Source organism: Dromiciops gliroides, chromosome 2 (genome assembly GCF_019393635.1).
Source record: "Dromiciops gliroides isolate mDroGli1 chromosome 2, mDroGli1.pri, whole genome shotgun sequence".
NCBI classification, from domain to species: domain Eukaryota; kingdom Metazoa; phylum Chordata; class Mammalia; order Microbiotheria; family Microbiotheriidae; genus Dromiciops; species Dromiciops gliroides.
This window is the reverse complement of record NC_057862.1, coordinates 156,948,836-156,976,561: the sequence shown is the minus strand read 5'-3', so window position 1 is coordinate 156,976,561 and position 27,726 is coordinate 156,948,836. Positions and strand designations below refer to the sequence as shown.

The window sequence follows — 27,726 nt, the reverse complement described above, 5'->3', positions numbered from 1 at the left end:
ACTAGACCACCTAGCTGCCTCTTACTTGTACACAGACAAAACATAACACATTGAGAGAAACAGAGAAAACAATGTGAAAAGGAAAATCAAGGTTGTTGTCAGTTTTGGTGAGGATTTTTTGAGAAGCAGAGCTCTATAGAAGGTTAAAAATCCTGGACTCCAAATCAGGAAAGAGCTGTGTTCAAACTCCGTCTTTAATATTTGTTAGTTTTGCAACCACTGAATTTTGTAGGCAGCTAGGTGGCACAATGTATTAGAGCACTGGGCCTAGAGTCGAGAAGAACTGAGTTCAAATTCAGCCTTGGATACTTACTAGAAGTGTGAGTAAGTTACTTAATCTCTGCCTCAGTTTTCTCAATTCTAAAATAAAGATAATTACAGCACCTACCTTCCAGGCTTGTTGTGAGAATCAAGTGAGATAGTTTTTATAGAGCACCTAGTACACAGTAGGTGCTTAATAAATGTTCCTTCCCCCTTTCTGAAGCCTCAGTTTCCTCATCTATAAAGGGGGGATTATAATAATTATTATCATCTGCTATCTATCTCACAGGACTATATTGTGAGGTTCAAATGAGAATATAGGTATTTTCCAACCCTTAAAAATACCATATGAATGTTCGTGGTTCTGGGTTTAGCACAGTGCTGTGTTAGAGGAGAGAAAAAAAGATACATAAGATTAAATCTTAACCTTTAAAGAGTTTACAATCTTGTTGAAGAAACGAGGTTTATGAACTAACCTGGGGGATCTGAGAAGTTTTTCTAGGGAATCTGGCATTAGAGATGGTCTTTAAGGATACATTAGAGATGGTCTTTAAGGATAGGTAAGAATTAAATAGTTTAAGTTGGCAGAGCAAAGTAGTTGTGGTGAATTTCAAGAAGACCCTGAGCATAAGGAATAGATGTATAGTGCCTAGAATAAATGGAAGAGAACATTAAAAAGTCTGGAGAGGGGCAGCTAGGTGGCACAGTGGGATAGACCACCAGCACTGGAGTCAGGAGTACCTGAGTTCAAATCCAGATTCAGACACTTAACACTTACTAGCTGTGTGACTGTGGGCAAGTCACTTAACCCCAATTGCCTCACTAAACATAAAAAATAAATTAATTAATTAAAAAAAAAGTCTGGAGAGATGGCATGGCACCAGACTGTGGAAAGACCTGATAGGTCCATACGTGAATGAGTTTGAATTTTGCCCAGCAGGAATGAAAGGGTCAATGAAACACTGTGAGCAGAGGCGTTCATGACCAGATCCAGGTACCAGGAAGATACAGAGGATTAGAGTTGGGAAGAAGGTCATTCTGGGTAAAAGGATATCTTGAGTTGTTCTCATGTCTAGTGAGGCATAACAGCACCCACGGTATGTGCTTGGGGATCAATGAGTTGCCCTATTTGAATGAAATGGTGAGGAAAATTATCTGAAACTAGGCTATAAAGGGAGGGTAACAACAGACTGTGGAGGGCCTTGAATGCCGTGTCAAGCAATTTGAATTACGAGAAGCAAAAAGAAGTTACTGAAGAATACCAACTAGATCTATAAGTAGAAAAATAATAATTAATTTAATTTAATTTTTTAAAAGATCATCTGGCAGTAACACAAAGAATAGATTGGAGAAGGGAATGAGAATGAAGATGGGAAGAAGCATAAGAATGGCATGGTAATAGTTCAGCAAGGCAATAAGGACACTCACTAGGGCGATGTTGTGGTTATTGTTTGTCCTTAGTTCTCGAAGAGGACCATGATAACAGGGAGGTGAAATGGCAGTGAGAACAAAGGAGAGGGGATAGATATTTCAGACTTGTGGAAATTCAGTGAACAAAAACCAATAATGGGCTGGATATGAGAGGTGAGGGAAGGGAAGAGCCAAAGATGACCACAGTGTCAATGGGACAACTGACAACATTGCGGTAAGACATGGTGAGGTCAAAAGGAAGAGGAGGCTTAGGGGAAAACATGGTGAGCTAGATTTTAGATTTATTGAGCTTGGGGTGATCATAGGATCAAAGATATAGAGAGGAAAGGGGACTAAAGCCACCTTGGGCCATGCCCTATTCCTTGAACATACTAACCACCTTGCCACCCCGTTCAGAGATCCTACCACTGAGGTTTTTAACCCTTTTGTTTCTGGAACTCTGGCCTCTCCATCCCACTCCCATTAACCTGCTGGGTGACTGCCTCACTTGGTTCACTTCCTTTCCTACTTCCCAGACATTTTCTTGACAGCCTTACCAGCTTCCTTGCCATCTTATACAACACCTCCTTGTCTGGAACCATGATCAAATACATTCTGCCATTGTTCTTGGAAATGGTACACAGTAGGTGCACAAGTCTACTCCTCTGCGGCCCCACTTCTCCTCTGCCACTACGCCCCCTTTTTGGAATGTAAATTCCTGGAGGACAGAGGCTATCTTTGATATTATATTTATATATCTAGAGCTTGGCACATAGTAAATACTAAATAAATGCTTTTTTCATATATTCATTCATGTAGAGTAGGTGTTCTTAACCTGAGATAACTTTAAAAATAGATACTTTGATAACTGAATTTCATTATAATTGGCTTCCTTTGTAACTATATGTATTTTATTTTATGCATTTAAAAACATTTCACATACACACAGAGAGAGAAAGTTAAGAACCGCTGATCTAGGGCAACATCTTCATTCTATATATGGAAAAAAAACTGGGGCAAGAGGCCATTAAATGATTTGCTCAAGGTCACACAAGTAAAATGAATCAGAGCTGGGATCTAAACCCAGGTCCTCTGATTTCTGAGCCAATGCCTTACATACAGGCTGCTCATGAGGGATCCACCTTTCTTTCTATCCTAAAATAATATTCCCTTAACCTTGCCACCCTCAAGCTGTTATTCTATCTCTTTTCTCCTTTATTGATAAATTTCCTAAATAAGTAGATAAGCCTCATTGCTTCCATTTCTTCATTCACTTGCTCTTTAGCCCCCTAGAATCAGGCTTCCATCCCCACTACTCTATTGAAAATTCTCCCTCCAGGGGCATGTAGGTGGTGTAGTGGATACAGCACTGACCCTTGATTCAGGAGGACCTGAGTTCAAATCCGACATCAGACACTTGATACTAACAAGCTGTGTGACCCTGAGCAAGTCACTTAACCCTCATTGTCCCTCAAAAAACCAAACAAAAAACACATTCTCCCTCCAAGGTCATCAGTGACCAACTCCTCAAACCTAATGGCCTTCTAGTCACCATCCTTTTTGACCTTTCTGCTGCATTTGGCACAGTTGACACTGGATACTCTCTCCTGTTCTTCATCTCCACCTCCTCAGACACACCACATACTCTCTGGGCTTTTCTTGACAATTATCTAATTGCTTTTTCTCTATTTTGTTGGCTCCTATTCCACTTCCTAATGTGGATGTTTCCCCCAAGGATCTACCTTTGGCATACTTTTCTTCTCTATATATACTCTTTCCCTTGGCTCTAAAGTACTCCACTCCCACAACTTCAATTATCACCTCTATGTAGATGATTCCCAAATATATAGATACACCCAGTCCTCATAAAATTATATCCAATATAAATATAACCATATCCTCAATCAAAATCTATTCAGTCATTGTCTCTTCCCTTAATTCCAGTCCTATAATTTCTGGGCATCCCCAGCACTTTGAATTCATGTTCTGTCAGAACTTCAAGCACAATTTTCTCAAGGCTGATATCACCACCACGATCCCAACACACACCCAAAGGCAAAGTTACCCATGCACCAATTTTCTTATTTTTATTAATGGCATCACTAGTCTCACATTCTTAAAACTTATGTCATCCTTCACTGTACAAATTCTTTCACTCCCACATCAAATCAACTGCCAAGTCACATCTTTTATCACTCTTAAATATCTCTTGCATCTAAGTGCTCTTTCCTCTCATATTGCCACAACATTATTTTATTCATCTCTCATTTCTCATTTGGATGATTCCAAGATTATCCTAATTTGCCTTCCTCCTTTCAGTTTCTCCCCTTTCCAATCCATCCTTCCAAAATCATCTTCCTAACACACAGATTTGAACAGGTCACTCTTGCTTAAGAACCATCAATAGCTCCCTGTTACCTTTAAGATAAGACACCTATGACACAGCTACTTAATAAAGCACTTACGTACCTCCATATTGTGCCTCCTACCTATATTTCTACCATTTATCATATTATTCTTCCCTCATGCACTTTATATTTCAGCTGAACTGTATCAATAGCTATCATTAAATTTCATTCTGCCCTGTCTCATCTTCATTCACACAGGCTGTTCCTTGTCCTCTGACCACATTCCTCCTACTCCTCTACCTTTTAAAATCATTCTTTTCCTTCTAGGTCAAAGTCAGGAGCTATCTCCTTCCTGAGCTACTCTTTTATCACCCCCCTCCCAATTGAAAGCAATATCTCCCTCATAAATTTTTCTTAGAGTCTTTTTACTCTCCCTCTCTCTCTCTCTCTCTCTCTCTCTCCCCCCTTTGCCTTCATCTCATTCTATCATTTCTGATGCTTACTTGAGCCCATGTTGTATTCTTCCATTTGGCTGTAAGTTCCTTTAAAACAAAGCCTTTGTCTTTTTCACTGTGTCAAATATAATATCCTGCCCAAAGCAGGTCTTTGCTAAATATCTTTTGAATTTAATTAAATAAGCATTTATTAATCCCCTCCTCAGCATAAGGCATTGTGAATACAAAGATAAAAATGAAATAATCTTTGTCCTCAAGGACCTTGAATTCTTTTTGAAGTGAGATGATGAGAGTGGAGGATGCAATTCTAATAAATAAATTCCCCACTTAGCTATGAGGAATGAGACAAAGATTTGAACAGAGTTAACTAGAAAAATAATTATGAGAAACAAGGAGAGGTCAGATGCTTCTGTTAGGCAGTAAATTCAGTCGCATCTTTCTTCTAAAGACAGTATAGTTCTCATGTCTTTCTACTCCCCTGTCCTACCCCATACCTCCCCCTGCTTCTCCCCGTGGCAAAAGCAACTTAGAAAGCAAATCCCCCTTAAATTACATCTAGTATTCTCCTGCTCAGTTGGTCAGAGGTATGGGAAGATACCAAGTTCCACTGCTGGCAGTTACTGCAGAACAGAAACATGAAATTATTAAGCAGATGTTCTGCGAATAACTAGAGGCCTGTGCTGCTACTCTAATGAAACCTTTATTGCAAAGAAGGAAATTGTGAGAGAATTTGCCCTAATGTGTTTTACATGCACATCATTAGGATGATATCAGGCATAAGGGGGGGAAAGGAATCTAGTAAAAATCTGAATTTCTTTCCAGTGAGTGTGGAATGCCATCATTCCACTCACATTGTTCTCCCTGACAAATTCATCTGGATTCCAAGAGTCCTTTGCGGATAACTGGTATCAAACTCAAGAGCAAACCAGGCCCTAAGGTAGCATTTTCTGCTTCATGATTGTTCTGCAGTCCTGGTTCTACTGTTTCACCAGCATCCCGGGTACGACTGTTGAGACCCTCTCAAACCCAGGTGGCTTGGAAATGGATGCCTTGGGATCCTGTGCATGGGCACATGCTTCACTGAGGACTCAGTCAAGGCTCCTACAGACACTGCACAATGAGTTTATATCTCATGTTGTCTGGAATTCTGCTTGCAGTCACTATGCTCAGGTTGAAAAGTCAACAAGCAGATGTGAGTGTTGGCCCATTTGCAAGAGATGTGAGTGAGCAAAGTATGAATCTGGGTACCAAAAAATCTAATAAACAAGGCAGCAAGAAATAGCTGTCTATCTCAAAATGCTCTTTTAGCCCTCGCTTGATGAGTGACCACTGCTTATGGAATCCTGAAGTCGGAGGAGAGACTACACTGTCTAGCCCCATCAATTAATAGATAAAGAAACAGAACCTCAAGAAGTAAAATGGTTCACCCAGGGCAGAATCATACTGTGAGTTAGTAGCAAAGCCAGTTCTAGAACCCAGACTTACTGATACCTAAAGAAGTGCCATTACGGTTTTTTTTTTTCCTTTTGATTCTATGACTTCCTAAGTATGCAGAAAACCCTGTATGAAAAGTCCCTCCTCAGCTGCTCAAATTGCTAACTCAGTCATAATTTGCAGCTTTCAAGTGTTGTATGGGGCACTTCCATTCATGATGATACAGCCAGTATGCACCAGAGGCAGGACTAGAATACAGATTTCCCTCACTCTTATTATGACATTATGATGAGGTGGCTGAAATAAAACAAAAGCAAAATTCCCAAAATCTTTCAAGTCACCATTGCTAATTAAAGGTAGAGTAATATAAATATAATTGGTTTTCAGATGTGCTAATGATTCCAAAGGAAATCTTTGAGTGAAAGGAGCTATCCCAGTAAGCAGAGGCCAGAGTGAGATGAATATCCTGGGATGGATCTAGAACCTTTGAAAAAAAATGATAGCAAGAATGAATGGAGGGGCAGGAGAGAAAACTAGATGAGTAGAAAAAGAAGGCTTGGATTATACTAAGCTCAGAAAGGTGGAGAGTAGAAAAGAAGGTATGGGGCAGGGGAGGACAGAACTCCTCTTGAACATTTCCCTTCCTTATGTTCCAGGAAAGAGAAAGATTGTCTATCCTGGTAGATTTCTGTCAGGGGGAATTTTTACTCTATCAGGGCAGAGCAGGAAGTTTCAATCTGAGACTGAGTACTTAGTTGAGAGAACCTATTTGGTAAATGAAAAGAGCAGTTTCTGGAATCAAAAAGATCTAGGTTCAAATCCTGATTCAGATGCTTACTACACACATATCATTGGACAATTACAGCTATTTTCTTGTGCATAAAATGGGCGTGAGGTTGGGAAACAGTATGGATCACAGGGCTTTTGAAATCACTTCCAAATCTTGATGACCTTTCACACATAGGTTCTGGGCCTTCACTAGAAAGAGGGGAAAAAGCTAATATCACCACATAAAAAGAGGACACTGCTTCTGGCTCCAGTAGCAAATAGTCCATTCTAGAAGCCTCATGCTTTTCCTCTTCTATAGTATTTTCATGGCCTCATTTCCTTCAGCCCTTTACCACTCTCCCCACCCTACCTCCCCATCTCCTCTTGACTTTGAACCCTGTTATCTAAGACTCCAAATACATTGTCCTGCCTAGCCCAGTAGAGCTGCCACTTACTACCTGCTCGACCTTAAACAATTAATTTAACCTCTCTACATCTAAATTTCCTCATCTGTAAAATGAGTAGGTTGGACTACACTGACCTCTAAGGTTCTTTTCAGCTCTGGATCTATGATCTGTTGGCTTTAACTTCAAAATGTGGATGTCCATCCAGTAAACCTGTATATCTACTAGCTTCAAAGTCTCCCTCTGTCTTCTTTATTCCCTCCAGGGACGTTAATGGCCAATTATCTTTGGCACCACCACCACCTCCTTTCCCCTCAACTTTTAAGAGCCTGATAACTGTGTTATCTGGTGAAGTGTTAAAGTATAGAATGAAACCATACAGATAGCATGTGCTTTTTAGTAGTTTCACCTTTCAAGGCCCTTTTCATGTGATACAACAATAGAAATACATTTTCTACCTTTTGATAACTTTATGCACTCATTCAGTGGTTTCTGTCACAGGGTGCATGGTGGCTCTTGGTAAATGACCCAGGAAAATAGCCTAAGGGGGAAAAGGTAACCTTGTCTGGCTAAGTCCTAAAAGGAAAAGGTTTGGATCCAAGTAGGATATAGAAAACCTCCATTTGTGTAAATCAAGACTTTAATTACCCCTTTCTTCTTTCTCCAGGAGTTCTTAACTGGGCATCCATGAACTTTTAAAAAAATGATAATTGTATTTTACTATAATTGGTTTCCTTTGTAATTCTGTGTGTTTTATTTTATGTATTTAAAAAAAGAAATTTACATGATAGCTATTATATATTTAAAAGGAACAGCAAGTTGTACATAACAGATTTACAGTTTCATATGCAATTATCTTTTTTATTATACTATGTTATGGAAATGCTTGTTTTATTCCATAAATTAAAACGATTTTATAAGAAGGAATCCATAGGCTTTACCAGACTGCCAAGAAGGTTCATGATAGTCAGTCAGAAAGTATGTATTAAGCAATTACAATGTGCCAGGCACTAGACTAAACAATGGGGATACAAAGAAAGACAAAAGATGGTCCCTGTCCTCAAGAAGCTCCCAATCTAATGAGGGAGACATGTAAACAGCCATAGACAAACAAGTGACATGTAGGAGAAAGGAAATAATCAGAACCCCCTTTCTCAACATCCTTCTCAGGCTCTTTTCATCCTTTTGTTTCCCTTCAAGGCTGTCCTTGATATGGAAGAGCAAACAGATTACCATGTTCAGGACTCTTTTCTAGACCTTCAAAATTTAAATCCTTAGTGAGGCTTCAAAATATCTGGATAGTATAATGGATCGTTTTGAAAACAATGATTCCATATTGGAATGAAGCTCTTAAGTTAATGAAAATACTTTCTTTTGAATGCCTCTGCTTCCCATGAGTCTATTTGAGAGGAAGAAAGAACAGAAAGAAGGTATCCATTCATTTTTTTTAAAGAATTGGACCATCCAGGTCATTCTCTAAAAAGCTTTCCTAAATTTTAATAAGGCAAACAAAATTATTACTAAGAAATGCAGCACTGCAATAATCAACCACATGAGTTCATTGTAAGGAAATATCTCTTTAAAGTATTATATAAATGTAGTTTACTATAAAAAAATGATGAGCAGGATACTATCAGAAAGACCTGGAGGGACCTGCATGAGCTGATGCAAAGTGAAATCTACTGTATACAAAATAAAAGTAATATTGTGAGATGATCTTCTGTGAATGACTCAGTTATTTTCAACAATGCAATGATCCAAGACAGCTACGAAGGACTTATGAAAAATGCAGTCCATCTACAGAGAGAGAACTGATGGTATTTGAATGCAGATTGAAACAATTTTTTTTGTTAGTTACTTTATTGGAAACAAAAAAAATGATGAGCAGGATACTATCAGAAAAGCCTGGAAAGACCTACATGAAATGTACTGTATACCAAATAATAGCAATAGTTTAAGATGATCTGCTGTGAATGATTTGGTTATTTTCAGCAATACAATGATCCAAGATAATGCATAAAGACTTGTGAACAATGCAATCCATCTATAGAGAAAGAACTAATGGTATCTGAAAACAGATTGAAGCATAAATTTTTTTTGATAGTTCCTTAATCTGGGAGAAGAGGAAAGGAAAAGGAAAAGGAAACAGAAATGGGAAAGGAAAAAGAAAAGGAAAAAGAAAAGGGGAAAGGGGAAAGGGGGAAAGGGGGAAAGGGGAAAAGGGGAAAGGGGAAAAGGGGAAAGGGGAAAGGGAAGGGGAAAGGAAAGGGGAAAGGAAAGGGGAAAGGGAAGGAAAGGGGAAAGGGAAGGAAAGGGGAAAGGGAAGGAAAGGGGAAAGGGAAGGAAAGGGGAAAGGGAAGGAAAGGGGAAAGGGAAGGAAAGGGGAAAGGGAAGGAAAGGGGAAAGGGAAGGAAAGGGGAAAGGGAAGGAAAGGGGAAAGGGAAGGAAAGGGGAAAGGGAAGGAAAGGGGAAAGGGAAGGAAAGGGGAAAGGGAAGGAAAGGGGAAAGGGAAGGAAAGGGGAAAGGGAAGGGAAGGGAAGGGAAGGGAAGGGAAGGGAAGGGAAGGGAAGGGAAGGGAAGGGAAGGGAAGGGAAGGGAAGGGAAGGGAAGGGAAGGGAAGGGAAGGGAAGGGAAGGGAAGGGAAGGGAAGGGAAGGGAAGGGAAGGGAAGGGAAGGGAAGGGAAGGGAAGGGAAGGGAAGGGAAGGGAAGGGAAGGGAAGGGAAGGGAAGGGAAGGGAAGGGAAGGGAAGGGAAGGGAAGGGAAGGGAAGGGAAGGGAAGGGAAGGGAAGGGAAGGGAAGGGAAGGGAAGGGAAGGGAAGGGAAGGGAAGGGAAGGGAAGGGAAGGGAAGGGAAGGGAAGGGAAGGGAAGGGAAGGAGCACAGGGGAGAGATTTGGATTAGGAGTCAAGAGACCTGGGTTCATTATTGGCTCTGACCTGATCAACTGGCCCACCTTGGACAAACCACTTTGGTCCTCAATTTCCTCCTCAAAATGAAGGCAGTACACCAGATGTCCATTAATGTTTTCCCCCAGGTCTAGTTCTGAGATTCTGTGGCTGATTCACATATCCTGGGTAGCTAATCAAGTTTCTCCTGGGTAGATCCAGGATTGGTCTCAATTTTTAGGAACAAGGAAGAACCCGTATTTAGGAGTTAATTGGTGGTTAAATTAGTGTCAGTTCCTGGGGAGGAGGGGGGCAGAATGAATATTAAGGTGGGGGAAAACTGGAAGAAGATCTGTATGAATACTACCAGGAGGAAGAAAGGCAAGTCCTTGGGATTAACTCAATTAGTATGATTTATCCAGTTTTCTTTTGACTAGTAAATTTTATAGGTAGGGCTATAGAAACTTGAACCCTGAGTGAGGCCCAGACTGGACAATAACCCAATCTATCCTGAGGTTTAGATGCATTCTTTCTTGCCCTAGAAACCAAAAGAACTAGCCTTGATTCTATGAGACCCTTAATTCCCAAAATCGCCAAAAATTTTCACCCCAGGCCCAGACCTTGATTTTATCCTCAGTAAATTTTTTTATTAGACTGATTTTGATGAGTTTAATTCTCTGAATTAAACGTTGTTTTTTTAAAATACCTTTATACTTAATACTTTTGTCTTATCTCTTTCCAAGTTTTCCTCTTACTATTCTAAAATTGCCTTTTAATGTTAACATTCCTAGATTATTATTAACATTTTACAGTTGTTTACGGTGTTATTCAGTTGGCTATGCCAACTTTCTATATTTTCAGAATTCCATTTTACTTTCAGCCTTATCAGAGAATATAAGGATTGTTTTTAGTTTTTTTCACAGGGACCCTCTAATTATTTTAGCTGGTCTTAAGTTGTTTTAGTTCATTTGTAACATTCTAAAGTTCTTTTAAAAATATTTTGTTTATGTATTCCAATATGTTTTAGTCTAAGTATTTTACTACATTTGGCTCTTAAGGATTTCATATTTCAAATTGCCTCAATACTTTTTTTTAAAAACTCTTCATCTGGCATCAGAATTTCATTAATTATTTTTTAAAAAAGAATAAGGACTGCCTTTGGAGATCATTTCTAGGATTACAATACCAATTATACTACCTGAGATGGTTTTCATTTTATGTATACTGTGAGAAAATTAATAATAATGGGGTTTTGGGGACTCCCAGAGGCCTCCGCTGGGAGAACCTGTCTTGACCTTTCTTAAGGCCAGCCCAGAGTCAGGAAGTTACCTCACTCAAAACCACACCCACCTGAAAGCCTTGTTCCAGCCAGAGGATCTGTTCTCTGGACTCTCACATCAGCATGACTGCGCCAAACCACCCTCAAATCCAGTGAACCAATAGATTTGAACAATGCTAGCCAATTAGCTTTAAACACTGTGTTAGGGCAGGCTCTGCCCCTTCCCTCAGAGAGCTTACACTACCTGATCTCTCTCTTGGGCTCAGGAACTTGGTGAGAATGGATGCAGCCCACTATGGTTCCCCATTATTTCTCTCTCTTCCCCTAGATCCTAGCTAGGCTTTCCTATCTTTCAGAGCCATATGCACTCTCTTTACTAATATTTAATATGCTTTAATAAATAAATGCTTAATACCCCCCAAACTGGTGCAGTAGCCTCTAATTTCTAAGTAACAAACATGATAAACCCCAGCTAATTTTCCCTACACTTGGGACAGAAATAGGGTGATCACATATAATTTTATTTGCCACAATACTCTCCCTACCCTACTAATCTGTACCAGTTCTTTTAATATCTATTATCTCACCAGTAATGGGTCAGAGAGGGGGAAAAAAGTCAGGAATACAAAACTGTAATTATTACCCTCTGATCTCAAGTGGCCCAAACTGTTACTCTCTAGTTCAGTCTTTACCCAGTAGCAAAAGTCTTATCATACCAGCAGAAAACACATTGGATTGTGGATGCAAGAGATAATGATCTACATGGCAGAAAAGAAGGAAATTACATTAAGTATAATTTCCCTTGATATGCAGCCCTAAACTCTGGAAAAATCTTGGCAAAATAGTTTAACTTGAAGATAAATACCAACCAAATGATTCTAGACATGGTGATTATGACTAGCCACAAATTGGGCTACATATCTCCTCTCAATTGTTCCAACTGGACAAAATGGCTTGTTGGAAGAATTTAGAGCCCCTCCAATCACTCTCCAGTAAACACATGTTCCCTTTGATGACAATAAAACTAAACAAGAATAACTCTCCAAGGACAGGGAAACATAAGATACTCAATTAATAAGCATTGGTTAAGCACCTACCATGCACTTGGCACTGGGAAAGGGACAGAGACTGAACCTGTGATTTTATTGATACAAAGAACTCCAAGATGAGACAACTCCTTCTAATGATGTAGATCACACAGCTCTTTCATAACTTAGTTTTAGCTAACTACAAAGATTAAGTGATTTACTCAGGGTCACATAGCTAATATATACCAGAAGTGGGGTTTGAACTCAACTCTTCTTGGCTCCAAAGACAGCATCCTATTAACTAAGTAAAACTGCTTTTCAAAGGAAATAAAATAAGGAAAACAAAACTTACAGCATCCAAAACTCCTAGGTAGCTTCTTATACAAGTATAACACCCTAGTGTAATGATTCGTTCACTTTAAACCTAGAAGCAATATAATAGACCCTCAGTCTGTGTAGTTTCCTCCTCTGCTTCTTTAGGTAATTTATATTAAATAAAAAGTTGAGAATACAAACTCAATTGCTGCAAGCCTCTGGTTAGGAAAATTCCTAACATTTAGGCAAGAGATTTGAGGCTTTCCCTTAATTTACACTTATGTTTACCTATCACTAACTCCTGGCCTCTTTGTGGTTGAGCAAAATTCAGGTTACAAGAAACATTTGGATAAGTGTGTAGCAGAGTATCTATTAATAGACAGTGTCCATTAATGAGATAAGCACCAAGAGTGGAAGTTAGGGAAAGAATAAACCTTTTCTTCAAACTTCCCTAGGTCCATGCATGAAGAGGTAAGCACAACTGCTGGTGTCAGCCCTGGACTTCTGCTCAATGGCCCTCCATGAATTCTCCCTACTCTACCACAGCTTAATCCTACTTTCTCTGGTTCTGACATAGTTAGTGGTTTTATTGTTGTTGTTTGTCCTTCATTCTTGAAGAGAACCATGACATTGAGGTAATGTCATGACTTGTAGTGAATTCAATTTAAATGAGGGAGGGCTGTGCCAAGTCACCAGCCTCTCTCTCTATTCCAGAGCCATTTGGGTCCAGTGGCAATATATATTAGGACAACTGGAGATTACCTGGGATGTTTAAGGCAATTGGGGTTAAGTGACTTGCCCAGAGTCACACAGCTAGCAAGTATCTAAGATTTGAACTCAGGTCTTCCCAACTTCAAGGCCAGTGTTAGTTTTATACAAGTTGCTCAAAGGATAATCACTTCCTTGACATAATTGAAAGAGACTTTCTATGGCACCTAACTGAAATATCTGGTTGACTCTAGGGAGTGCACAAGCCTTGTCTTTACATAGTGCCAGTTAATTGAGTCAATCAAGAAATATTCTTACAAAGGTAATTACTCTGGGGTGGGGGGGAGAGAAGGGCAGAGAGATTAAAGTAACCAATGGATTCTTATCCTTATACAAATACTAGGAATTCCTGATCCTACCTAGTTTCAGAGATCAGACAAAACTGGGCACATTTAGGGTGGTATAGCCTAAGATAATACCAGTAGAAAACTGAAGTATACATGTATGATGTAATATTGTTTGTTGTATGTTGACCAACCTCAATAGTTCCTACCACAGAGACTATGGATAAAATTACTATATCTTTAAGGGAGAAGATATTCAAATCTTTGCATTCTCTGTTGTTGTTAGTAATTATATCCTTAGTGACACTGATATTTATCTGAGCCAATGAGACTGGGATTTGATACTGAAAGATAAAAATGACTCCTTTTTCCTTAAGCTAAGGTGGGAACCCAGAGCTAGTTAATGAAAAAGTTTTAACATTTCTATTAATATATGCTAAAATCATAGAATATACCCTTGTTCCTTAGAACCTAGAATGAGAATTAAAAGAAAAAATTAGTATCGTAGTAACATAAAGAGAGGTGAGAGTTGGTATGGTTATTAACATGCTCGCGCATGCACACACACACACACACCTACCACACAAGTTGTCACATCCTACTTAAGCTACACATAGCTGTGGTCATGGTCCCTACGGCCTGTTTCATATGTTTGTCTATTTTTGTCCCCCTCCACTTAATGGTAAGTTCCATGAAGGCAGGAACTGTGTGTTACCTAAACTCTATCTCTCCCTCAGGACCTACTATAAGGCTCTGCACATAGTAGGCTCTTAAGGAATGTTTGCTAAATGAAAGAATAGATTACTTAATCCATTATTTAATTATACAGGAAGAAACTAAGGTTCACCAACCAAATGGGGAAAAATATAAGTGAACTGCCTGAAGAACCTTTGAATTTAGGTTAATTAACTCCATCAAGACTCACTTTTTACCAACCTGCTTTGCAATAAATTTAAAGGAGATTCTAAATATAATTCATACTCCCATAGAAATCTATCTGAAAGTTAATTTAAAAAAAATTTTTCTGAAAAAATCTAGTCTATCATGCCAATCTGAACAGAAGTTACCTCAGAACCTGGAAGTGATCTTTCTTATAGAAATTGTAATTACAACCAGGTATCAAATAAGTCCTTCTCAGAAAGAATGGTTGGCCAGATGTTATCTAGAAACTCATGAGCAAAGAGATAATGTTAGAAGCCATTAGGAACATCCCAGACCCCATTCAACATCTATCATCCATAGATGTTTTATAAAAATTTAGAAATACTGAGGATAAGACCATCCATTTGGACTGATAATGAAAATTGCTATACTGAAATCTCATGGGATGGTAAAAAAAAAAAAACCAACAAATTTTATATTCTTGCAAAAGTTTAATGATCTACATTTGTAAGAAATGTGTTGTCAAGAGACAAAGCTTTAAAACTATCATTCATTTCCATTTCCTGAGCAGTAAAAATCTGTTCTAGAGGAGAAAAGGATAAGTCACTTTCAAATCAATTGATATAGAGGTCAATGCTTAAAACCTAACAAAAAGACCTCTCAGCAATACAAAGAGAACTTTTGACAATGATGGTGTTAGAAGTTCACAACCTAGGAATGGTATAAATTAGTATCAGCAATGCACAAAAGAACAATCACATCATAGGATCATAGATTTAAAGCAGTAATGAACCTCAGGGGTTATCTAGTCTAACCGTGCTCATTTTACAGATGAAGAAACTAAGGTTAAGTGACTTGTGTGAGGTCTCACTGGCAATATCAGGGGTAGAGTTTGAACCCAAGACCAACGACTCAGTTTTGTTCTCTAACTTCAGGAAAGTTAGGCTCCTATTTCACAAAATCAACTAATCTTAGAGTCTAAAAGGATCTTGGGGTCATTTAGTCAATTTTTTATATATGAGAAAATAGAGGCCCAAAGGGTTCAATTGATAATCCTAAAATCCCTAAGTGACAGCATTGGTATTCAAATCCATATATACTGAATGACAAGTCGCTATTCTTTCCGGTATAGCATATTTGATGCACAGATAACAGGAAATGTCTAGCACAATCTCTAAAGCATGATGGTTTGACCATAAGCCTAAAAGGTAATCCAAAATTGTCCAAAAAATGTAACAATCTTATTTCAATGGGCTCCAATTGCTCAAAGCAATATTAAAAACCATCATTATATAGTCCACCACCATGACCCTGCCATGACAGCATCCAGTGGAAAATTCTAGCTATAATTCAAGCAAGTCAATGAGAAGATCCAGGAGAGAATTGAGCTGAGTTGCAGAGAAAATTAGTGATCTACCTAGTGGAGAACCCATACCCAGGGACATCATGAGAAAAGAAAATCCTGCAGGACCCTGTCTGCTACTAGTATGTCCCCTATAAATGTGGCACTCTACTGCTGTGCTTTTGTGATAAGCCCACTTGTCCTAATGAAACAATGTGTACTTGTGTTAAAGTTGTCCTACAGATTTGTGAGCAAGTGTTCTGTAGTTACTTTTCTTATGAAGCACTCACAGCATAAGCTTTTTTTTTAGCAAATTATTTCACGTGACTGACTCTTTTTCTAAATAGATTTTTATTTATATCCTTTTCTTTTTCTATTGGAGCTTTATTGGCCCAAGTAAAATAAACTTTCTTAATTACAAAATAAAAAATTTCTTGTATTTGTCCTAGCCCATATTTTTCCCCCTCATTCAAATGACTCAAGCAAAATCTCTGTATGCAGACAACATTTTCCTAACTGTCCTTTACTTGCATAGGTTTTAAGAAGCTGCTATCCAAACAATGACTTCTTTGAAGTAGTATCTGTAAATATTAATTATACAAAAACTAGAGTAATGTTTCTTGAAAGAAATATAGCACCTTTACATGGATATCCTGATCGTGTGTTTCATCATTATGTCTTGGGATAACGTAGGCATGCTGGAAAATGGTCACAGTGTAGATTGTGTCTGAGTGATCTTGGGTAAGAAACATTTGAGAGATAATGCACTTGGAACAACAAGGGTCTGCTATTTTGTGGTAGCTGAGCACGCCTCCATCTTTCTTCTATAGCAGAATGCCTAGAGGGGGCCCTCAACAGATTAGAAAGAGAGATGGGTGGGTGGGTAGGTAGATAGATAGATAGACAGACAGATGACTGGATAGATGGACAGACAGATGGGCAGACAGATAGACAGATACAGATGATAGATAAATAGATAGATGGATGGATGGATGGACGGACGGACAGATGGATAGAGAGATACAGCAAACCCAAAAGAGGAATTTCTATTTCTATTTCTATTTGTATGTTTTGTCTTGGGCCAGACTATCAGATGAAAAGGTGCGCCTATAGCTGTGAGGTAATGGAGCATGAGACTATGGGTCAAGTTTTCCTTCTTCATCATTCATCTGTTTTAGCTCCTCAAATAGCCCCCTCCTCTTCTTTGGGTTTCCCTAGCAGTTCTTGCCTAAAAAACTCACTTCCTCCTCACCACCAGCCCAACATAGCAAAAAGTATAAATGAATTGGGGCAGCACTGCTGGTGATTCTGGAGGAAAGGTACTACAGTGACGTAAATAATTCTTACTTGTTTGTTGCCTAGGCCAAAAGAAGAAAATAGTCTTTCTTGGAAACATATTTGATAGCATCTGGATCTATTTAGTTAGCATATTTATTTCATAATAACATGAGATCATAGTGCCAGGATGATTAATGAGCCTTTAAATTTTACCACTCTTTTTGCATATATCCACACGTCTCTTTATGGAGATTAATAGTCTTAGGCTGGGTAAACACGTAGCTAAACTGCTCTGCGATAGTAAGGCCCAATTAAAAAAGATGGGCTTTTGCCCTACTCAAATGGAAATCCTTGAAATATTCTTGGGGTTCCTTCAAAATGAATATGAACTGGAATGAATTCTCTCCAGTTTCAAGGCCCTTAGGTAATCCTTTCATGATCACCCCAAAGGAAAACAGGGAGACCAATCACAAAATCTAGTATCTATATGATGAATGAGGAAGGACGTGAGCTAAGATTTCACTGATAAGACTGAAAGGCACAGAGCCCAGCATGTTTCTCAATCCACAGGTTCAAACCCAAATTAATAGAACTTTGATGAGATCTTATTTTGAACAAGGTAGAGCTCAGTGTTGGCCTGCCTAGAATCCCATCTGCATAGGTTTAGCTATGCTGAAATACCAAGGGGATCCTGGCAAATCCCACCTCAACTCAGAAGATCATAGAAATAGGACTAAAATGGACCCCAGGGTTCAGCTTCATTTTATAGATAGCAAACTGAGGCATAAGAAAGTTTAAGTGAATTGACTAAAGTCACTTGATAACAAAGTAAAAAACAGAATGGAAGGTTTTGGGTAATGGTAGCAACTGAGCATGGGCCACCAGTTCTCTTATCAGAACTTTCATTCCACTTCACTCCATGTTACTGGTTCAGCTTATACACTAGATTCTTGTTATAATTAAATCCATTGGCCATAAGGAAGTCCTAGTGCCCAGTAGAGTGACACATAGTAAGCCTTTAATAAAATGCTTATTGATTGATGATATATGGAACTATCTGTATAACCTTCAGCAATTCACTTAATCTCTCTTATTGATACTCCTCCAAAACACAAACAGGTAGGTGGTGCAGTGGATAGAGTGCTGGGCCTGGAGTCAGGAGGACCTGAGTTCAAATCCTGCCTCATACACTTACTAGCTGTGTGACCCTGGCCAAGTCATTTAATCCTGTTTGCCTCCGTTTCCTCAGCTGTAAAATGGCTGGTGAAGAAAATGGAAAACCATTCAAGTATCTTTGCCAAGAAAACATCAAATGGGGTCATGAAAAGTCAGACATGACTGAAATGACTGAACAACAACAACAAAGACAAAACACAGGCACATAGAAAACCTATAACTCTTAACAGGTAGTATCTTTCACAGAACTGAACATTTCACATTGGCTGTCATGTCATGAAATTTAATGTTTGCCAACTAGTTTATCTTGGATAAATCTTTAAAAGTCTCATGTATCATTAATCATCCTTTCATTCATGCCAAGCATTCAGTTGCTATTTCTTAGCTTCAGTCCTCTAGATTTCTGGAATCCATCCACCTAACCATCACAGCTGCCCACTTAACATAATAACCCCCCCATTTAAAAATTCAGCCCAGAACCAGACTCCAGGACCAATCATAAACCCAGACACAAAAATTCTAAGTCAAGTCAATAATTCATGGCTTACCACCATGTCAATACTTGCTGCTGTACTCTTCTTCCCACAATGCTAGCCTAGTTTCCCTTATTCTCCAGCTTTTCAGTGACAGAGGTGCAGCCTGCTCTGTTCCAGTTTACTCTGTTGACTGGATTCATAGTACCATACTGAAACTTCTCAAGCATGTTCTTAGTTAACAGATTGGAGAGCTATACCCCTGACTCAATGAGAGACAAGACAAACATATCCCTTACCTGCTATGCCCCTTCTCCTTGGAACATACAGAGACAGCTACGGTTCTTTGATGTCTGAATCTTATGGAAGGCAACACCAGGTTGCTACACCCCTCTGACACAAGAGGAAGTGTCAGAGTAGAAACCCAAGAGCACCATGAATGCAGGGATACTCATGGTTCTGTAACACTGTTTCAATCCACTGCTTACATAATCCATTGTAATGCCCCTGCTAGTTTGCAACAGAATCTCAAAAACAAAATAGTCAATCTCAAAATCAGTACATGTCCTGACACCATCATACACAGGCTGTCAAGATATGACTAGAAGCAGTTGGGCCAAATTTGTGGGCTGCACCACCCATTCTCTCCTAACATATTGTGGCATCATGACCACCTCCGACTCTCACAGAGGAACCTCTACCAATAAGTATGCTTCAAACAACTGTATCCATCATGAAATTCTGGTCACCCCTGCCTTCTCTAACTGACTTGTTCAAGCTACTGACAGAAAGGACAATGATTATCTGGAAAGAACACTGGGCCTGAAGTTAGGAAGACTTGAGTTCAAATCCAGCCTCAAATACTCACTAGATTTGTGGCCTAGGCAAGTCACAACATCTATCTTCCTCAGTTTCCTCAATTTTAAATGGGGATCATAATAATACCTTTCCCTAGGACTGTGATGAGAATAAAATGAAATAATAGTTGCAAAGCTCTTACCACAGTGCCTAATATATATTAGGTACTTAATAATTATGTGTTCCCTTCCCTTTCTTAAAGTAATTGATTTTTTCCCCTTCCCTTTCTTTACCATTATGTGACCAATATTGGATAGGCAGTATAGTAACTCAAGTATTGGTCCTAGAGTCAGGAAGACCTGAGTTTGAATCTCTCCTCAGATATTTAGTAGTTATATGACCCTGGGCAAATCACTTATCCTCTTTGGGGCTCAGTCTCCCCATCTTTAAAATGTATATAATATCATTTATCTCACAGGGTTATTGTGAGGATTAAGTGAAATAATATTTGTAAAGGACTTTGCAAAGCTTAAAATTCTATAGACATTTCAGTGAATAAATAATAGAGTCTCAGATACATAGCAAAGGGACTTGAGATGGCAATAATAAGCTGAATGATTACCTAGTCATCATGTTTCTGATGAGGGATTGTCACCTAAGGGAACAAAAATTTTCCAAAGTACTATTAGATAATTGTGCAGAATGTATGCTTGGTTATTTGGGATTATTTTGTGGGATTCTTGGGGGTTAGCCAAATCAGTTTGAGAGATGCCATATAAATGAAACCAACACATTGTGACCCAGAGAAACCAAGATGGTACCTCCATCAAGACTTAAACAATGAAGAGATGAGATGGGACAAGAAAGGAAAGGTCAGGAAAATTGGCCAGGATCAGGGTCCACATAGGTTCACAATGGTCTTGAGATTCTACATGAGTATTGGTGAAGAGGAATAGGTGGTGAGTCAGCCAAAATTAGAAAGTCAATTGAGTAATATTTAGACTGAAAGAGGCAAGTTGAGCACAGTGTTAATCTAGGTAAACACAGGCAGTTTAACATCCAGAATTTGGGGTCAAGAACATTCTTGAACCCCAACAGTTTTGGAACTGGCTACATGGGTAAAGACAAGAACCAGGATTGAAGCAAAGAAACCAGATCCACAGTCTAGAATTTGGAAGATAAAAGGAGAAATAGGCAGATGGAAGATGGAACCATAGGTAGGATGAGGTCAGAGTTCTGATAAGAAGGAAATGAGATAGAGGGACAGTAAGAATCCATGCAAGGGGGGCAGCTAGGTGGCGCAGTGGATAGAGCACTGGCCCTGGAGTCAGGAGAACCTGAGTTCAAATCTGGCCTCAGACACTTAACACTTACTAGCTGTGTGACCCTGGGCAAGTCACTTAACCCCAATTGCCTCACTAAAAAAAAAAAAAGAATCCATGCAAGGATACAAATGGAGGAGAAGCTTAGGCACATAAGAATGAAGTATTTGGATGATTGAGGTATCTATTGACTAGGCAATAGAGTGATAATCCAATCCAAAGGAAATAATAAAGGTCAAGTCTTAGCCCTTATGTGCCCACACAAGACGCAGAAGAAACTAAGCAAAGAGTCATCAGATTAAGAGGTAGTGGGGAACTGGTAACAAAACACACTATGGCTGAGCTGAGCTCTTCAGAAGTTCGTTGTATGTTCCCTACTCAAAGTTAGAATTGGGGTCAGGGTATGGGTGGGATCAAGGGCACATATTGGAACAAAGAAGTATTTAGAGGGCTAGAGTCAAATATGAGCAAAGTAAATGCAAAGCAGAGTGAAATAACAATACCACTTGGATAAGCAGATTCCCTGTCTGCCATACCGCAGACACCAGGTAACTGAAGTAAGATAAACTATACCAAGTATCCAGATTGCCTTCTTGCATCATTAGACAGACCCTGGAAAGGATTCATCCAATTACACAAATGATGTTTTGGAAAATGATACTATCTTCAACCTAAAAGATTCTCCCCTCAAAAACAATGAAGATTTGGTAGTGGCTCCAGGAGACAGGATCCATTTCACTGGATGGAGGATGTTTATTACAGTAACTGTCTTTCTCTTTCTTCCATTGCATTCCAACACAACCCATTTGTTTTATTATCTTGCCTGTAAATGCTCAATTTGGAATTTATCTGTGCTCTCATACACATGTCCCAAAGCCAGATGCTGTATCTGGGACTCAAAGAACAGGACACCATCAAAGAGAACACACCAAACAAATCTGGATATCTTTTTTTCCCATGGCCTCTTCACTCTTCATAGTCACATCCTAGACAATACCAAGTTTAGCATGGGGCTTTGAAAAGGTTTACTGTGCTTAGAATACATACAAAGGGATTTCAGGGAAAACTGCAAATAAGGTAAAATTAAAATCAGCATTTCATCCAAAAGGGTACTAGAGGCATACCCTAATAAACTCAGCATTTAAACATCATTCAGGCTTAGAGCCATCTCTGTATGTAGCTTTGAAAGTTGCTGCCAATCAATCAGGCTCTGTGGTTCAGAAAAGCCTTCTATTAGGTGAGCCAAAGATTGTTCTTCTGAATCCACTAAAAAAAAAAATTAGCCATGTTCTTTTGGGTGAGCATAAGGTTTATTCTTTGTAACATAATTAAGTAGTAAAAAGTACCCTGAGAGAACTCCTAGTAAATTCAAAACAAAATAGAAGAACTGATAAATAGAAGTATAGAATAATTTACATATATATAATTTTATATATAAACACACACATACAACTATTTGTGTCTAATGGTAGCCATCTCTAGGGTGGGGTGGGGGAAAGAAAAAAAATTTACATGATAACTTTATTGTATACTTGGAGGCAATAGCAAGTTGTACATGGTACATTTATAATTTCATGCACAATCATCTTTTTTGTTGAACTGTTATTGAAATAATTGTTTTGTTCCATGAATTCAAAATAAAATAAATTTTTTTTTTGGTTTTTGCAGGGCAATGGGGGTTAAATGACTTGCCCAGGGTTACACAGCTAGTAAGTATCAAGTGTCTGAAGCTGGATTTGAACTCAAGTCCTCCTGAATCCAGGGACGGTGCTCCATCCACTGCGCCACCTAGCTGCCACCTAAAATAATTTTTTAAAAACATAGTGGAAGGGGCAGCTAGGTGGCGCAGTGGATAAAGCACCGGCCCTGGATTCAGAAGTACCTGAGTTCAAATTCAGCCTAAGACACTTAACACTTACTAGGTGTGTGACCCTGGGCAAGTCACTTAACCCCCACTGCCCCACAAAAAAAAAAAACAAACAAACAAACAAAAAAAAAACCATAGTGGAAAGTTGCATCTTCAAGGATGATGTTCAAGTCTTTTTTAATTTTAGAAATATCATTTTCTAACTTAAATCACACTTTTGTGTGTATTATTGGGAAAACATTTTTCAGGGGAAGGAGAACAATACAAATACAGTGCTTATATATGTATATATATACACACATATATAAATGAGAATAAACATTTTTATTTAAAATTTTGAGTTCCAAATTCTATCCCACCTTTCCTCCCTCCCCTCCACCTCCCTGAGGCAGTTAAGTAATCAAATATAGGTGTGGAGTTATGTAAAACATTACCATACTAATCATTTTAATACAGTTTATTTTTTTAGATTATAAAAGTTTTTATTTATAGTTTGGGGTTCCAATTTTTATCCCTCCTTCCCTTCCTCCCTTCCCCCCTCACAGGGAGAAGCAATCAAATATAGGTTTACTTATACCATTATGTAAAACATTACCATATTAGTCATTTTGTATAAGAAAACTTGAATAGGGTGGCAGAGCCAAGATGGTGGAGGAGAGGCTGTGACTCCCACAAGCTCCCAATAAACCTGCCCACTCACTCCCAAATAATGCCAAAAAACAAAAACAAAAACAAACAAACAAAAAAAAAAACAGAGCAGCCTAAGTCACATTAAAAACAGAGTGAGACTATTTTCCAGCCAAAGACAGAAATTTGAATCACCTGCTGATCAGGCTGATAGAGGAGCTCAGCACAAGGTCCTAACCCAGCCAGGAACAGATAGCACATCTAGCACCTCAGAATCTTCAGCACCAGCAGGCAGACTGGTGATGGGATTCAGTGGTTGACTGGGGTGAAGTGGCTGCAGTCTCTGCTGGAGTTGGAGCAAAGTTCCCTCCTTCTGAACCAATGGGCCAAATTGAGTGGTGGCAGCCAAGTGAGGGAGGGGCACAGGCACACCAAGCTTCTGACCATAGAGAATCAGATTTCTATCAGACATCTGCTTCCAGGTTGAAATGAGTAGGCAAAGAAAATATCTTCTTTGGGGGAGAGGTAGACCAGAATATACCCTCAGAAGAAGATAATAACAAAGTCAAAGTTCCAACATCCAAAGCTTCCAAAAAAATATGAATTGGTATCAGGTCATGGAAGCACTCAAAAGGGACTTTGAAGAGAAAGTAGGAGAGATAGAAGGAAGATTTAGAGAGATGGAGGAAAGAATGGGAAAGACAAATGAGAGCAATGCAGGAGAGTCATGAAAAAAAGTCAACAGCTCTTCTTGTTGGTGGTGGCTTTCCTGGTTCTGAAGATGTAAAGCTTAAGTTTGAAGAGATCTCAAGTGTAATCTATACAGCATTGGATAAGTATTTTCCTTCTGATGCTGGTGTGAAAATCATAGCTGAACCAAGCAGATACTACATTGTCTCAGCTTAGCTGGCAGTTAACATCATTGCCAAAAAAACTCATGTTAAAGAAACAGAGAGGTTCTGATGATGAAGATGAGGCAAATGACCAAACCTTTATGTACCATGTAAATGATGGAGTATATGGCTCATTTAATTTCATCCTGTTTGATCATGCACATCTTAAACCTATTCTACAAAAGAGACCCAAACCAGATGAGAAGTATTACTCTTCTAGCATATGGAGACCAACCTGTGATGGCCTTGATTGAATTGTTGACTGCTGTGATTTACCAGAAATGCATATGGGAGATTGGATGCTGTTTGAAAACATGGGTGTTTATACTGTCGCTGCTGCTGCTACTTTCAATGGATTCCAGAAATTCACTATCTATTATATGATGTCTGGGCCAGCATGGCAACACTTGCAATAATTCAAGAACCAAGGTTTTCCAGCATAAGTAGAGGACTGGGATATCAACATTTTGCCATTGTCTTGTGCTTGGAAAAGTGGAATTGAAGATCATTCAACAACTTTTACTTCAGCTAGTATTAATGTATAGATTCTGTTTGTAGCCATTAATTGCAAGTTTAGCTTGAATTAGAACATTTGGGGGGACCATTAACTTAATTCTTGCTAGAGTTTTTAAATGTTTTAAGAATAGGGCTGGCACAAATGCAACAATATGGAAGACTAAGAGATGGGGTCACACTTAACTGTGTTCCGATGGAAACCATTTGAATATTTGTTTTATATGTATTTTTATTCACTTTTCAAACATGCTTCTAAAGATTGCCCCTCAGCTGCTAAGCAAGCATTTGTGGCTTGTACAATGGCAGAATGGGACCAAGCTTAGTTTTGTGACCTATTTAAAAATAAGAGTGTATTGAAATAGAGCACTGGACTTGGACTCCGACTCAGGAAGACTTAAATTCAAATTCAGCCTCATATACTTAACTAGCTTTGTGACCCTGGGCAACTTACTTAACCTTTGCCTCAGTTTATCATAAAATAAAGATAACAATAGCACCTACTTCCCAGGGCTGTTGTGAGAATCAAATGAAGTAATATCTGTGAGGCACTTTGCAAACCTTAAAGTGATATGTAAATGCTTAGCTAATATCATCCTGGGATGCCTCATACTATCAAAGAGATGATGCTACATTTTTTTTGGTGAGGCAATTGGGGTTAAGTGACTTGCCCAGGGTCACACAGCTAGTAAGTGTTAAATGTCTGAGGCTGGATTTGAACTCAGGTACTCCTGACTCCAGGGCTGGTGCTCTATCCACTGCACCACATAGCTGCCCCGATGCTACATTCTTACAAGTTGTTTAGGCAGAATATAAAATCTGACAAGGCTTACTAACCAAGGTAAGAAGAACACAGATTTAGGACTGAAATGGATTATAGAGGGTATCTATAGAAGTTTTTGTTTTAAAAATGAGGTAAGTAAGGCCCACAGAGGTTAAGTGATTTGTCCAGGCTAACATAGCTTGTAAGTATCTGAAACAGGATCAAAACTAGGTCTTCCTGATCCCAAGTCCAATACTCTCTTCTCTTTAATACATTGTGGAAAGGCTTTGAATATAGACTTGTCAAAAGACTGTCCTTTGAGAACCAGAACAGGTAATTTTGGAGAACTTTATAATCAAAATATGAGCCCCAAGTAATTACTCATTTTCACCACAAGATCTCATAAAATCTTCTAAAATGATTTTCCAAACTGTGGGGGTACATTCTACCCTTGAGGGAGAAGTTGAAGTAATTAAAATTATGGGATATTTTCTGATACAAAAATACATCTAAGTTTTCAGTTAAAATAAACAGTCAATAAAAAAGTAAAAAAAAAAGACTGACAGAGCAAATTCACTGCGATAGTGAATGCAGTAGAGTGGTTATTTTAAAGATTATATGCAAAATGATCACATATGAGTCATCTAATGACCAACATGGATGCAGACATCATTTTTTTCTAGCATAATTAGCAGCAACTGTAGGCTTATGACACCCATGAGTTTTGCTATGGATGCTTTTGGACACAATATGCATGAATAGACGATGTGTGGAAGTTAAAAATGCCATAATATCTGTTCAATTTATCGACAACATTCTCTTAGGTGAGTACAACATAAAGCTGGCTTTCACATTTCCCTTTACCCTGCCACTTGGCAAACTAACCTCTTAAAAATGGTAATAATTCAACAAGTTATAGTTCATTGTTTTTTATATTTTAACAATTAAATTTAATCACATTAAAATGTTTATTGCTTCCATTTTATAGTGAAAGAATATCCCTCTGTGAGGAATAAATGTATAACTGGTTTGCAGAGAAAAATCCACCAAAGAGGCTGAAATTGATAAAGCAAAAACAAAAGCACCAGTTTAAGTAGCAGGAATTCAAAAACACAATGTCAAAGACCCAAACCAAGGAAATGCAACTAACATTATCATTGAGATTCCCAAGTACTTTTACTGGCATAGACGGAAGTGTTGTCCATAAATGTTTTAACTACAGACAATACCAAAGCTAATAAAGTGATACCTTGAAAATGTTGTGCAGAATATAGAACAATAATTTTTCCCAAAGAAGATGAGATGCCATTAAGAAGCAACACAATTTTCAAAAATCAAGTATATGACATTAAAATGATGATGACAATGATGATAACTGACACTTATATAAGGGTTTTAAAGTTTGCAAAGTATTTTTCACATATTAGCTAATTTGATCCTCACAGAAACTCTCTGAGTCTGGTGCTATTTCTACGCCCATTGCACTGATAAGGAAACTGAGAACCATTGACATGATCATATAGTCACACTGCCACTAAATATCTGAGGCAGCATTTGAACTCAAGTCTTTTTACCTATAAATCTAGTGCTCTATCCCATTCACTATACCACCTAGCTTCACATAAGGTTACTTATACAATTGTTATGTTAAAAGAAAACTTCAGGAGAAGAAACACTAGTGCTTCCTGTAGTTATAAAACAGCTTCAATGGTACTGCTTGCAGGTAATATAGTAGAAAGGAGATTTCCCCAAGTGTCTGAAAACCATTGCTAAAATGGTCATTGGATTATTATTATTATTAATAATAATAATAATAATAATAGCTAACATTTAAATACTGTTTTAAAGTTTGCAAAGTGCTTTACAATTACATATGACATGTTTCACAATGTAATGTTAGGGGAGATTTGTTTCAAACGAACTGATAGCAATGTCTTATCATGAGAGTTTTTTCTCATACCTAATGCATTTTTTAAAAAATGAACATGAGACAATGCAGAAGAATTAGATTAAATTCTGCACTTTAATAGCTTAATCAAAGTCAGGGGAAAAAAACACATTTTTACAAGTGTTATTTAAAAATGGGTCTTCCATTGCAAGCTTTACCAAAAAAAATTACTTGTATTGAAAAACTTGAATATGGACATATATGC

The 27,726-nt window shown here is 38.4% G+C and overlaps 1 protein-coding gene and 1 pseudogene across 1 annotated transcript in view; one reads left to right on the top strand and one right to left on the bottom strand.

Annotated features, from left to right (window-relative positions):
* The window catches only part of LOC122738426 (thrombospondin type-1 domain-containing protein 4-like), a 406,762-nt gene that overhangs the window by 83,982 nt on the left and 295,054 nt on the right, over positions 1 to 27,726 (bottom strand). The gene's annotated exons all lie outside the window — the stretch shown is intronic.
* On the top strand, positions 21,245 to 24,842 carry LOC122741573 (annotated as a pseudogene).